At 46.2% G+C, this 12,741-nt stretch overlaps 1 long non-coding RNA gene across 2 annotated transcripts; it reads left to right on the forward strand.

The window, feature by feature from the left end:
* Positions 1–1,074: 1,074 nt before the first annotated feature.
* LOC122095486 lies at positions 1,075–10,956 on the forward strand. 2 transcript variants are annotated; one of them, XR_006145152.1, is made up of 4 exons: positions 1,075–1,327; positions 5,482–5,591; positions 6,593–6,745; positions 10,392–10,956. It is a non-coding gene; the product is annotated as an uncharacterized LOC122095486 (long non-coding RNA). The 2 variants fall into 2 exon arrangements; XR_006145151.1 differs by lacking the exon at positions 5,482–5,591.
* Positions 10,957–12,741: the final 1,785 nt, after the last annotated feature.

The raw sequence follows: 12,741 nt of genomic DNA on the forward strand, positions 1-12,741 counted from the left end.
ATTTTCTGCCTCCTCCTCCTTCTCCTTTTCCTTTTCCTTTTCCTTCTCCTCCTCCTCCTCCTCCTCCTCCTCTTCCTCCTCCTCTTCCTCCTCCTCCTCCCCTTCCTCCTCCTCCTCCCCCTCCTCCTCCTCCTCTTCCCCTTCCTCCTCCTCCTCCCCTTCCTCCTCCTCCCCTTCCTCCTCCTCCTCCCCCCTCCTCCTCCTCCTTCTCCTCCTCCTTCTCCTCCTCCTCCTCCCCCCTCCCCCTCCTCCTCCTCCTCCTCCTCCTCCTCCTCTTCTTCTTCCTCCTCTTCCTCCTCCTCCTCCTCTTCCTCCTCCTCCTCCTTCTCCTTCTCCTCCTCCTCCTTCTCCTCCTCCTCCTCCTCCTCCTCCTCTTCCCCTTTCACGTCCTCCTCCTTCCTTCTTCCTTCTTCTCTGTCTGAGCAGTGCTGGGAGTGCAGCAGCACAAAGTTCTTGGTCTTGCTTAGAATTAACTCTGTTATTAGGTAGAAAGAGACACATGGAGAGAGACAAAGAGAGGGAGCAAGTGTGTATGCATATGTATGTGTCTTGGACAGTTGGAGGAAGAGCCTCTGAGACCCATGGAGCCTGAGATGGGCATGCTGGGTGTACACACAAACTAGATTTTATTTCTGGGCAAACCCCGCAGACACATGGGGGTCCAAATCTGGCTGCAGTAGTGCAAGATTGGCTGAAGTGGTAGGGTGCTGTGCTTCTTGTTTTGAGTTAGTGTTGTCTCCAGAACAGAGGCTCACACAGCCTCTCAGCACCAAGAAACAATGATTGACCAGTTGGGCAGACAGCTGGGTTGGCACCAACCTGGTATTCATTTTGCCTATCCTGGTGCTAGAGAAAGGTTACATTAGAGCCCCTGGTGGGATGTGATGCCTGAAGGGGGGAGCTTTTCCCTTTGCCTACAGCAGAAAGAGAACCCTCCAGAGTCCCCGAAATGTGGGCAAAATCCAAAGTCCATGCTTGGGTTCTACTGGTCAGCTATGCAGTCCACAATCCAAGAGGGTGAGCAAGCATTTTGGAATCTGCATGGAAACGGTTGGCATTTTTTACTCCAGAAAGGGCAAAGGGAGCGCAGCAGGAACAACTCGCGGTAGCATTCCCGGTACAACACTGCCATCAAGTGGATACTGAAAGAGAATCCACCAGCACGTCCGCAAGTGCTCTTAGAACTCGGAGGGGTGCGCAGGCGCACAGGAGACCCTGGGGGACCAGCAGGACAAAGGAAGGTGGCGTCCCTGGCGCGTCTGGAGTTCTGAAAGTTGTGTGAGGAGACTTTGGTGGAGCCATCCTGTATTTTCCTGGTCTTTGCAAGGTAAGAGGCGAGAGATAAACTCAGGTAGTCAGTCATGGTGGCTCGCGGGGCACAGGAAGCACAGGCTGTTTGGTCTGATGGCGGCCATGTTTGGGAGGGATTGTAAGCAGTGTCTACAGAGACCTTGGGGCTCTGGGACCACATGGATAGTTAGCTTCCATTCCACTTCTGGGGAAATTAGCAGATTCTTAACCAAGCTGGTTCCTTGACTCTGGAGGGTCTCTGCTGCACACAGATGTATCCCTTTGTTGTAAGGTAAATCATCCCAGAAGCCACATTTTAAAATATAGAATATTGGAGTCTTTATTATACATTTAACAGGCTGCAGGACACCAGTTGTTACAAAGGCCTATTGCACGCAAATACACATAACACAGCTAGGAAACATGCTAAAGAGGAAAGAAGAACAATACCAACAAGCCAATTCAGCTCCAATGGATAGCTGAATTGGGACTCCATGATGACTGGAGACAAGCCAGAAGACAGGACAGGATCACAGAGACACATGTGGCATGGAGTCCTGGCAGCTAGGCAGGTCTGGGCCTAAGTAGGTTGGTGCAGGGGGCAGATCCTCAGGAAATTCCCAGTCCCAGACACTAGACTGACAGATTCAGTAACATCAGCCGAGTGCCTGCCTCTGCGTCCAGGGGTCCTGGCACACCCATTACCAGGTGATGGGGCATGGGGGTGGTTCTTTCCCCTAGCATGAAGACAAGATGCCAGACCCTACCATCCACCCTGTGGTCAATATGGTGCCGCCCAGACCTGGCCTCCTTACTTCACCTTCCAGGAATCCATGATGTGCTTATATGGAACTGGGCAGAATCCCCACCCAAGAGGAAACTCTTTGTTTTCTTCTTTGGGTGTGATCCATGGGCCCAGAAAGTCCCTGACTGCAATGTATCAAGTATTCACCAAGTGGACAGGAGCTTGTGTTATTGGCTCACAAAGTGCAAGGGACCTGGAATTATGCAGATGAAATGTGATGGGTTCCTAGGGTCCTTGGCTATTGAAAACATTAATTTGTATGATGTTTCACCTGGATAAGACCACCATCACTTTATTGTCCTCTTAATTATGGAAGAAGATGTAGTGTAGATGTTTCCAAACAGTACAAAGAATTCCCCTTGATTGTCTATTGCCCTTTTTTGCTCATAAGGTATAATTTTGTTCAGGGAATAAGCAGGGTATAGATTATGGACCAGATAATTTACGTGTACAGTGATACCAAGTGAGGCATTCTGAGGTACAGGGAGAGTTACAATCAGTGAGATACTGAGACATTTAGGCCATTTGACATTGGTTGGCACCCGTATGTAGTAAAGGATAAGTAGGATGGCCTGAACTGGCACCCCCCAAAAGTATGACCGAAGGATCCCTCACATCCGTTCCAGGGGACCACGAAGAGGCAGGCAGGCACAGGAGGAAGATTATTACAACGTTTATTAGCGGAGCCATATTTCCCCCAAGAGGGAGCACTTGGCACACTTCACTATCCAGGTAGAAGGAGGGTCTGAGGGTAGGAAGTGAGGTAGATGGGAGTTCAGGTCAGAGAGAGGGAGAGGCTGTATGGCGGGAACTCCAGGGATGGAAGGGGCACAGGTCTGGGTGGAGCTGAGGGCCAAAGGTAAGCATAATACTAACAGTGATAGAGTATAAGTATTTTACATATGGGAAAAGGACAGAAGCATGAGAACTCTTTGAATGTGAGGGATTTGGATGTTGACTTTTATCAGGGTTCATTATTTTTACATATATGTTTATATATCATATAATAATTTATATATGTAATAATTCAGTGAACTCACTGAATTAACTAAATGTGTACTAATCAAAAATGTTAAAAAAAAAAAAAAAGTTGGGCAGTAGTGGCCCATGCTTATAATACTATATACTTAGGAGGCTGAGATCTGAGAATCTCAGTTTGAATCCTGACCAGGTAGTAATGTCTGTGAATATTTTATGTCCAATTAAACAAGAACAAGCCAGAATTGGAGTTCTGGCTTAAGTATAGCCACAGTGCCAGCCTTGAGCAAAAAGCTAAGGGATAATTCCCATGTTCTAATTCCAAACCTTCGTAATCCCTCTCCCCCCCAAAAGGAAAAGAGCTTGAAGAACCTGAATTTATAGAATAATTTTCTAGAAAATAATTGAATAAATTTTTTTTCTAGAAAAAATAATTTCCTAGCAAGTAGTTGAATTGCCAGGTACTAGTGCCTCATGCCTGTAATCCTAGCTTTTCAGGAGGCTGAGATTGGAGGATTACAGTTAGAAGCCAACCTGGACAGTAAATTCCATGAAACTCCTACTCCAGTTAACCACCATAATGTGAATGTGTTGCTCAAGTAGTAGTAGAGCAGTAGCCTTGAGCCAGAATTCTAAGGGACAGCACCCAGGTCCTGAGTTTAAGTCCCCAAATGGGCACAAAACAATTATCGAAACAAAAGAGCTGTACTGAAATGGCTAACCACCATAGCAGATTAGCTATATGGGATTAGCTATATGGCTCTTCCACAGTCCAGGAAGACATGGGTCATGCCAAAAAAAAACTTAAAATGGCTCCCCAGTATTCTGAACACCTCTGGAACCCTATTCGATATCCTGCCTAATTCAGATTCTCCACCTCACCGCTTTCCAAGAGAACACACTGATGTGTTGATGGGTCCTCTTTTCTTTTCTTTTCTTCTTATTTTTTGTCATTCATGGGGCTTGAACTCTGGCCTGAGCGCTGTCCCTCAGCATTTCAGCTCAAAGCTAGTGCTGCACTTGTGCCACAGCGCCACATCTGGCTTTCTGGTGGTTTATTGGAGATGAGAGTCTCATAGCTTTTCCTGCCCAGGCTGGCTTTGAACTGCAATCCTCAGATCTCAGCCTCCTGATAGCTAGGATTACAGGCATGAGCCACTGGCACCCAGCAATGTATCCTCTTAATGGCAGTATTATACTAAGAATGTCACATGTCCTTCCCTCTGGTGTGTTGTCACCAGCCTTTGTTAAGAAAACAAAAGTCCTATTTTTTTCCCTCTAAGACTTCAAAATGGCCATTCACCAACTTGGCTTGTGGATGTGGCAGCGTTGGCCAGACATCCCAAATCTCAATTTTGGCTCAGCCCTGCAGGTCAAGAAACCTACAGGGTCCTCTCTCTGCCTGCCTTAAGCACAAGAAGGGAAAGCCTCCCCGTCCAGGCATCCCACCCAAGGCTCTAATCTATCATTTCTCTAGCTCTACCTCAGGTGCAGGTTGGTAGGAAGAATGGACCACAAAACATGCATCAAGTTGGGACCAACCCTGCTGTCTGTCCATCTGAACTATTTCTAACTCTGGCCTTCTCTCAGGAATCTTAGTGTGTATCATGGCCACTGGTTCAGTGGTGCAGCAGAGGTCACAAGTGAGAGCTTAGAGTGGCCTGAAGCTGCAGTGCCTGACTCCTGCACTCAGGGTCTCAGTGGAGAAACCCTAGCACATGCAGACACCCCTCCCTGCCTGGAATCTGAGTACAGATTGGGCAGGGATAGGTAGGTCACCCATAGTAGTACCCAGGTGCCAGAGAACAGGCTTAGGATAGGCTTAGGGTGGTTCATCACAATCTCAGTTAAAATCTTGTGAGCAAATGGGGTAAAAATTGTCCATGGGTGGATGCTTGTGACAACTTTTCCATTTTTTAGGTCAGAGCCCCACTGTGGACAGACCAGGCCAACGCCTTTTAGTGTTGCACAGAGATCATCTCTCTGTGAAATCTCTGCTCAGGTGGACCCAGACCATCGTGGCCACCTTCCTGGTACTGAGACACATGACAGTTTGAAGGACCCCAAAGTTATGTTTTAAAATAAAAAGGCAGGCTGTGGTGGCTTCTGATCTGGTGACAACACTGAGTGAAAGGAATAGTCCCCTCCTCAGCTACTCTTGCCCTGCCCCAGCCAGATCTGGACCTCTGAAGTATCTGCTTGGCATTGCCCAGAAACAAAACCTCATTTGTCTATCTATACTGCACCCTTTCTCTAGGCTCTATAGGCCTCATCATTTCTTCATGTGACTATTCAAGCTTCCTACCTCTTTCTACCTGTGTCTTTCTGTTTCCTGGATATCATGTGGATTTTCATTTTCTCTTTCTCACCCCTAAACAATTTTTTTAATACTTTTATTATTCTGTCAGGATAATCAAGGACCTCGTTTCAAAGGAGAACATTCTCAAAAAATTTTCAACTAGACTGAGGGGCATCGCTTCATATCAGAGAACACACTCTCAGTATTTGTAAGAATCTGGTAAATACAAATACAACTGTGCCCTGCCTCCTTCCCTATCCTCGCCCTGTAGATGACCTGAATTTCATCTTAAGTTGGGTAAAAAGTCTCTGTCTTACATAAAACATAATTATGTATAAGACCTTAAAGATGGAGTAATAAGTGCTGCTCAGCTATGACAATGTGCTACTGGTCAGTGACATCCAGCCAGTCAGCAGTTCCTGGATTCATCAGGACCTGCTTGGTTCTGCTCTACCAGTTCCCCACAAGAAGGGGAATGAGGCCAAGTTTCCAGACAGTCCTGGAGCCACAAGATGCTGAGGGCTCTACCAATACTGTCAGAAATCCCTCCCAGACGTGGCCACTACCTGACTGCAGAGCCTGCACTTCCTATGTCCCGCCCACCAGTCACCCTGGCTGGCAGCCTGGGCTTATCTTCTGCCTCTGGCACTTCCACCAAGTAGATACAGGTAGGCTCTTCCACAGGCTCCTTACATATCCCTGGATCCAGGAACTCCTTTATTCTACTGCTCTTCCCAAGTCCTTTATGCACATGCCCACCCTTCCAATTCCAAGTATGCAGAAGTGTTGGCAGATTCTGAAACTGAATCTTCTTGATGGCAGCATTGTACCAGGAATGCCTGCCTGCTAGTCCCCTGCTGCGTTCCCTCTTCCTACTGTAGAGCAAAAAATGCCAGCCTTTTCCACTAGGACTCCAAAATGGCTGCTCACCTGCCTGGGCTTTGGACTGAACAGCCTGGGTAGACAGAATCCAAAAAGGAAGTCTGACTTTGCCCTACAGGCTAGGGACTCTGGAGGGTCTTCTTTCTTTCCTGTCTTAGGCACAAGAAGGAAAGGCTTTCTCTTGGTACCCCCACCCTGCCCAGGGCTCTAACCTACCCTTTCTTTGACTCAGCCCTTGGGCAGAAATCAGAGAGGAAAGTTGGACAAGTGTGCCCTGGTTTGGGGATCACAGTGCTGTCTGCCCACCTGGACCAATTCTGATTTGGGCCTTCTCTTAGGAGTCATGGCGTGCATCATGGACACTGGCTTAGGTTCGCAGCAGTGGCCACCACTGGATGTCCAAGAGGGTCGTGTACCTTCTCTTCTATGAAAGAATCACCCACATTGGACTTCTGTGTACGCGGTACTGAAAGGATAAGCATGTCTCCCAGGTGAGTGGGTTGATGCCACATGGCAGCCCCTCTCCCTTGGTTTAGTTCATTGCTTTCCATCTCTTTTATACATATACATACATATGTGTGTGTGTGTGTGTGTGTGTGTGTGTGTGTGTGTGTGTGTGTGTGTGTGTGTGTGTGTGTGTGTGTATGTATGTATTGTAGTAAAGATACTTACAGAGGGGTTACAGTAAATGAGTAAGGTAATGAGTTCATTTCCTGTCGAGCATTATTACCCCCCCTCCTTTGTTTTCCTCTACCACCCCTTCCCTCCCCATCTTCCCAACTCCTTCCCCCCAAAGTTGCAAAGTTCATTTTCAACATAGTGTCTTGTACATCTCATTGTTACAATGGGTCAACCTGTATCCTTATTTCAGTATTTTGTTATTTCCTTTCCCTTCCCCAAATTAGAAAAATGTACATACAAGATCTAGGGCACCGGAATCAAATACAGTGAAAGCAGGTTATACCATGGCTTCCCATTTCTTAACATAAGTGTTGGAGCAGGTAAGTGCAGACACTCCAATACTTAAGCCACCATTTTAGTGTTGGGTCACATGACAGTTGGGAGGAACCAGAATTCATTCTGCAAAGACAAGCTCCTGAAACTGGGTTATGGAGACAAAACAGGGGCTCTTCAGTTGCTGCTGCCTTGTAACAGGATGTGTGTGTGTGTGTTTCTTTCAATAATGTGGCTGGGGATCCAGCCCAGTGTTACACCATGTTCACAGAATACCTAAGGCTTTTTGCATTGCCAGGGGAACAAGAAAAAAAGTCCTGTTCTCCAGAACATTGGAGATGGAGAGCCAAGCCTAGGCAGCTGAGACAATGCGCCACTGGTCAGGCATGCCAGCCATTCATGAGTTATGGAAGGGATGGGGCTGTGTACAGCAGAGATCCTCCTGGGTCCAGGGACCCACTTGATTCCCACTTGCCAGTTTCTGCAAAAGAAAGGATGATGAAGACCAACTGTTCACGTGGTCACAGAGCCTGGAGATATTGAGAGCTCTGCAGATCCTGACTACAATCCCTCCCAGACATGGCTGCCATGTGACCACAGAACCTGTGCTTTTTGTGTCTGCCCACAGCTACCCCAGCTGGCCACCTGGGCTTGTCTCTGGCCTCTGACCCTTCCAACATTCAAGGAGACATGGGTTGGCTTCTCCAAGGGCTCTCTCCACATGCCAGATTCTGAGAACCCAGTGTCCTCCAACGGAAACCTTTGTCCAGTGGCTCTCAGAGACCCGTGTTGCATGCCTGCCCCTTGTAGTTTTAAAAGCACATGGGGAAGTGTTGGTGGTTTCTGAAAACTGGGTCCTCTTGATGGCAGTGTTGTATTAGGAAAGCCAACCTGCCCTTCCCCTGCTGCCCTACCTCTGCCCTTCATGGAACAAAAAACACCAACTTTCTCCAGTATGATTTTAAAATGGCTGCTCACCCACTTGGGCTCTGGACTGCACAGCCTCAGTGCACAAAAACCAAGGGGGGCCTTTGGCTCTGCCCTGAAGGCTAGGGAATCTGGAGGGTCCTCTTTTTGCCTTCATCAAACATAGGAAGGGACAGGCTCCTTAAACAGAAACTTTAGTTTTTCTCTAGGCTCACTAGTGGATTGAAGAAACTATTGTACAGTTAGTAGTGGTTTTCCAAGACCATCTACTGCATACTGCTAAATACTGCCCCCCCCCCATATGTATTTGGCCAGTCCTGGGGCTTGAACTCAAGGCCTGGGCGCTGTCCCTGAGCTCTTTCTGTCAAGGCTAGTGCTCTATCACTTTGAGCCACAGCTGCATTTCTGGTTTTCTGGTGGTTAATTGGAGATATGAGTCTCATGGATTTTCCTGTCTGCGCTGGTTTTGAACTGTGACCCTTAGATTTCAGCCTCCTGAGTAGCTAGGATTACAGGCATGAACCACAGGCACCCAACTCTGCCAAATATTTTAATTCCACAGTACACTTAATATCTTTTCTTCTGTCAAGGATGGTCTATACATTTTAGGAATTGGGTCAGAATGGCATGATTGATAGCAGTCTTTATGTTGTGTTTCTTGTTATGTTTCCTTTGGTCTTTTATATGAAAGGAGAAGAGTTGTATTTGCGAAAACACTGATTTTGTTACAATTGCTCTGAACTTACTCATTCCATACTCTCTACCATGGTTTTTACTCGCAACTCCATATATATTCATTTGCTCCTGAGGTGTTTGTGTTTCTCTTAAAAGGGAATACCTCAGCACTTCAAGACATTATAGGTTTCTTGGTCCAGCTACACCATAAAGTCGCTTGCCTGTGTGAAGCCATGAGTCTTTTTGTCACAAAGGCAATCAATGATGAGTTCCCCATTCTAGCACACTTGGCCTTGGGTTTAATCCCCAGTACTACAAATGTGGAGCAGAGTGGAGAGAAGAAAGAAGACAAGGAGGAGAAGGAGTTGAGACGCAGAGGAAGGAAATAAGTCTTTTTATGCCAGTCCTGGGGCTTCAGTTCAAGGTGTGGGCACTCTCTGAGCTTTTGTGCTCAAGCCAGTGCTCTACCACTTGAGCCACAGTTCCACTTCTGGCTTTTTTGGTAGTTGAGTGCAGATAGGACTCTCAAGGACTTTCCTGCTTGGGCTAGACAAATTAGTGAATAAGAACTGTGATCCTCAGATCTTAGTCTTCTGAGTAGCTAGGTATGAGCCATTGGGCCTGGTTTAGATGTTTCATTTCTTCTTAAGGTAAAACACAAGAGTCCTCACAAGCACACATGCATCTTATGTGTTTGTCTGTAAGCGTTCTGGTAGGACTGAAGTAACTGATCCTGGGCCAGGTCTCAGGACAGTGACCTTGGTGGCCACCTGGCTCTTCTGACTGGCCTAAGTATAGGGTCAACATTATTTGAAGAGCAGGGTATGTCCACGGGAGAGAATTCATGTGCTCAGGTTCCACTGTTTTGGAATGGCATTTTCCCCCTGTGTTCATTCATTCATGGTGCTTTGTGTATGCTATACAAATGTTCTACCACTGGAGATGCCATCTCTGCCACTTAAAATCTATTGAGAAGGGCTGGGAAGGTGGCTCAGTGGTAAAGTGCTTGCCTTGCATGCATGAGGCCCTGGGTTCAATTCCTCAGCACCACATAAGCAAAAAGAAAAAAGCCGGAAGTGGCGCTGTGGTTCAGGTGGTAGAGCGCTAGCCTTGAGCTGAAGAGCTGAGGGACAGCGCCCAGCCCCAGAGTTCAGGCCCTACAACCAGACCCCCCCCCCCCCCAAAAAAAATCTATTGAGAAATAAACAAAGCTGCACTTCCCAAGTAGCTAAAAATACAGATGTGCACCACCATGCCCAGTAAAATCATACTTCTTCAGGTTTATTGGTCTGTCAAGAGACAGACTGAGGGGCATGGAAAGATTGGTCTTTGTCTGTATGATGGAGTGGGTATCTAATCTTTTCCACACAAGTGCTTTCTTCATATTTCAGTACCTGCAAACTCCCCATCCTTTCTGGTTTGATATAGGGTCAGAGTGCAGGGAAATGGGTGAAAGAGCAATCATGAGATGAAGGATGAAACAGGCATGGCAATCAATACCAGTACCTAATGGACCTGTCACTAGCAAATGGCCTCACTGGGCCTAGGCTCAAACTCATTCCTGTGTCTCCTGCCTTTCAGAATGCTGGTCTCAAGTTTTGTGGACTGACTTCAAACCCCTTGGATAATCATTATATAACTTCTACTTCAGATCTCACCATTGAGACTTCATTCAAGGCTCTTTTCCATCACCTGTGTTTGAAAATCACATAAGAAGATACCAACACATGCAGGAATCTACTTACCTTGACTGTTTCTCCTTCTTGGAAGGGTGCTGACATATAATGACCACTGCCTTTCCCATGGCAATATTTGAAAGGAAAAAGATAGGAACAAAATGCACTTACCCATAATACCAGCAGTTAGAGATTCTTTTAGTCACAGTTGGTGCCTTTCTGTCTGTGAAGAGGAGTTTGTCCTGCAAGGAGGCACCAGAATATCCTTTATTCCATATGCAACTGCCAAATTGATGGCCAAATGATGGCACTGTAACACCTCAACAAACCAAACTGAAGAGTGCATTTAGGCTATGGTAAAAGCTCTTGACATTTGAAGAGCATATAGTCAGATACCTAGTTTACTCATCTTTCTTTCTTTAAATCGCGATGGTACTAGGGTTTGAACACTGGGCCTGGATGTTGTCACTTAGCTTTTTCGCTCAAGGCTTGCACTCTACCACTTGAGCCACAGCTCTAGTTCCAGTTATTTTTGGTTGTTAACTGGAGATGAGTCCCAGACATTCCTGCCCAGGCTTGCTTTGAACCATAATCCTCAGATCTCAGCCTCCTGAATAGCTAGGATTTACAAATGAGAGCAACTGGCATCTGGGCTTTGTCTACTCATTCTCATTCTTTTTTGCTGTTGTTGTCAGTCACGGGGCTTGAACTCTGGGCCTGGGCGCTGTCCCTCAGCTCTTCAGCTCAAGGCTAGTGCTCTACCACCTGTGCTACAGTGCCACTTCTGGTTTTCTGATGGTTTATTGGAGATGAGAGTCTTATAGACTTTCTTGCCCAGTCTGTCTTTGAACTGCGATGCTCAGATTTCAGTCTCCTGAGTAGGTAGGATTACAGGTGTGAGCCACTGGTGTCCTGCTGGTCTACTCATTCTTGAAAATTGCATATATGTATCTCAGAACTGTTTTCAACGAACAGACATTTCTCATTGAATAGTCCTGGGTGAAGCCGGAGGATATATTTCTCCATGAATTTTTTCTTTTTTCTTTTTCTTTTTTTGGTGGGAATGACCACTATCTCCTTCATGTCTATTCTTGCATAACTTCCCTCCTCATCTCTGCATTGTCTGACTATAGCAGAATGCATTTCAGAATATCTTCATACAAGCCTGATCCCTCCTTCCCGTTGAATGGAATAGCAGGGCCTTGACTGATCAGTAGCTCTTCTGGCTCACAGATAGATGAATGGGAACCAGACATCTCTACTCTATACACAGATCTGCTTCACACTTTCCAGGGGTAGTGTTAGTTATAGAGTATGTGGCCATGTCTTAAGTGACCTGACATTTATCTCTGGCTAGCCATAGAGACAGGAGACAAATATAACATACACAAGCATACCCCACAATATTAGAAATAGGACTTTGCATGCAGCTTCATAGCCAGTTCTATTTCAAGAAGAATGGAAGTTGGCAATGAGGAGCCTACTATGAAAATAGAGGGACATGGTAAATAAATGATATTCCTAAAGGAGAGACAGTCACATGCACTCTAAACAGTTACCAAAGAGGCACATGAAAAGATCCAGCATGACATTGATTCTACATAGACACAGAGTCCAGTAAGATCTACATTTCCAGAAAACAGAGAAATACAAGAGCCTATTGTTAGTGAAAAGGTTGAAGTTTAAGAGGAATGTACACAGACATAGCTCCCTGGTTGGTTCTATTATCACTGGACAACAGAAGCATATACACAAGGAAAAATTATATGTGGTTCTCTGGGGAGGGTGAATAAGGGCGTGGGTGTGGGGATTGAAAACCAGTACAACATGGAAATGTTGTACAATGTCCTTACAATGTTAAGGACTGTTTTTTTGTGTGTGTGTGCATGTGGTAGTCCTGGGGCTTGAACTCAGGACTTGGGCACTGTCCCTGAGTGTTTCTGCTCTCGGTTAGAGCTCTACCACTTGAACCACAGCTCTACTTCCAGCATTTTCAGTTCTTAGTTGGAGATGAGAGTCTCATGGACTTTCCTGCCTAGGCTGGCTTTGAACTTCAATTCTGAGATTTCAGCCTCCTCAGTAGTTAGGGTTACAGGCATGAGCCACTGGTACCTGACAGGACTGTCTTTTTCATTGGGAAGAATCTCATCTACTGTGACATCTCCATGGTGGTTGCAGAAGAAAAAGGAAAAAACCACATGCAAATATACATATGTAAGAAGTTACAGATGTGCATACGTGTATACATGTACATA

The sequence above is a fragment of the Dipodomys spectabilis genome, unplaced genomic scaffold (assembly GCF_019054845.1).
Source record: "Dipodomys spectabilis isolate Male_0828 unplaced genomic scaffold, ASM1905484v1 ptg000353l, whole genome shotgun sequence".
In the NCBI taxonomy this organism is placed as follows: Eukaryota; Metazoa; Chordata; class Mammalia; order Rodentia; family Heteromyidae; genus Dipodomys; species Dipodomys spectabilis.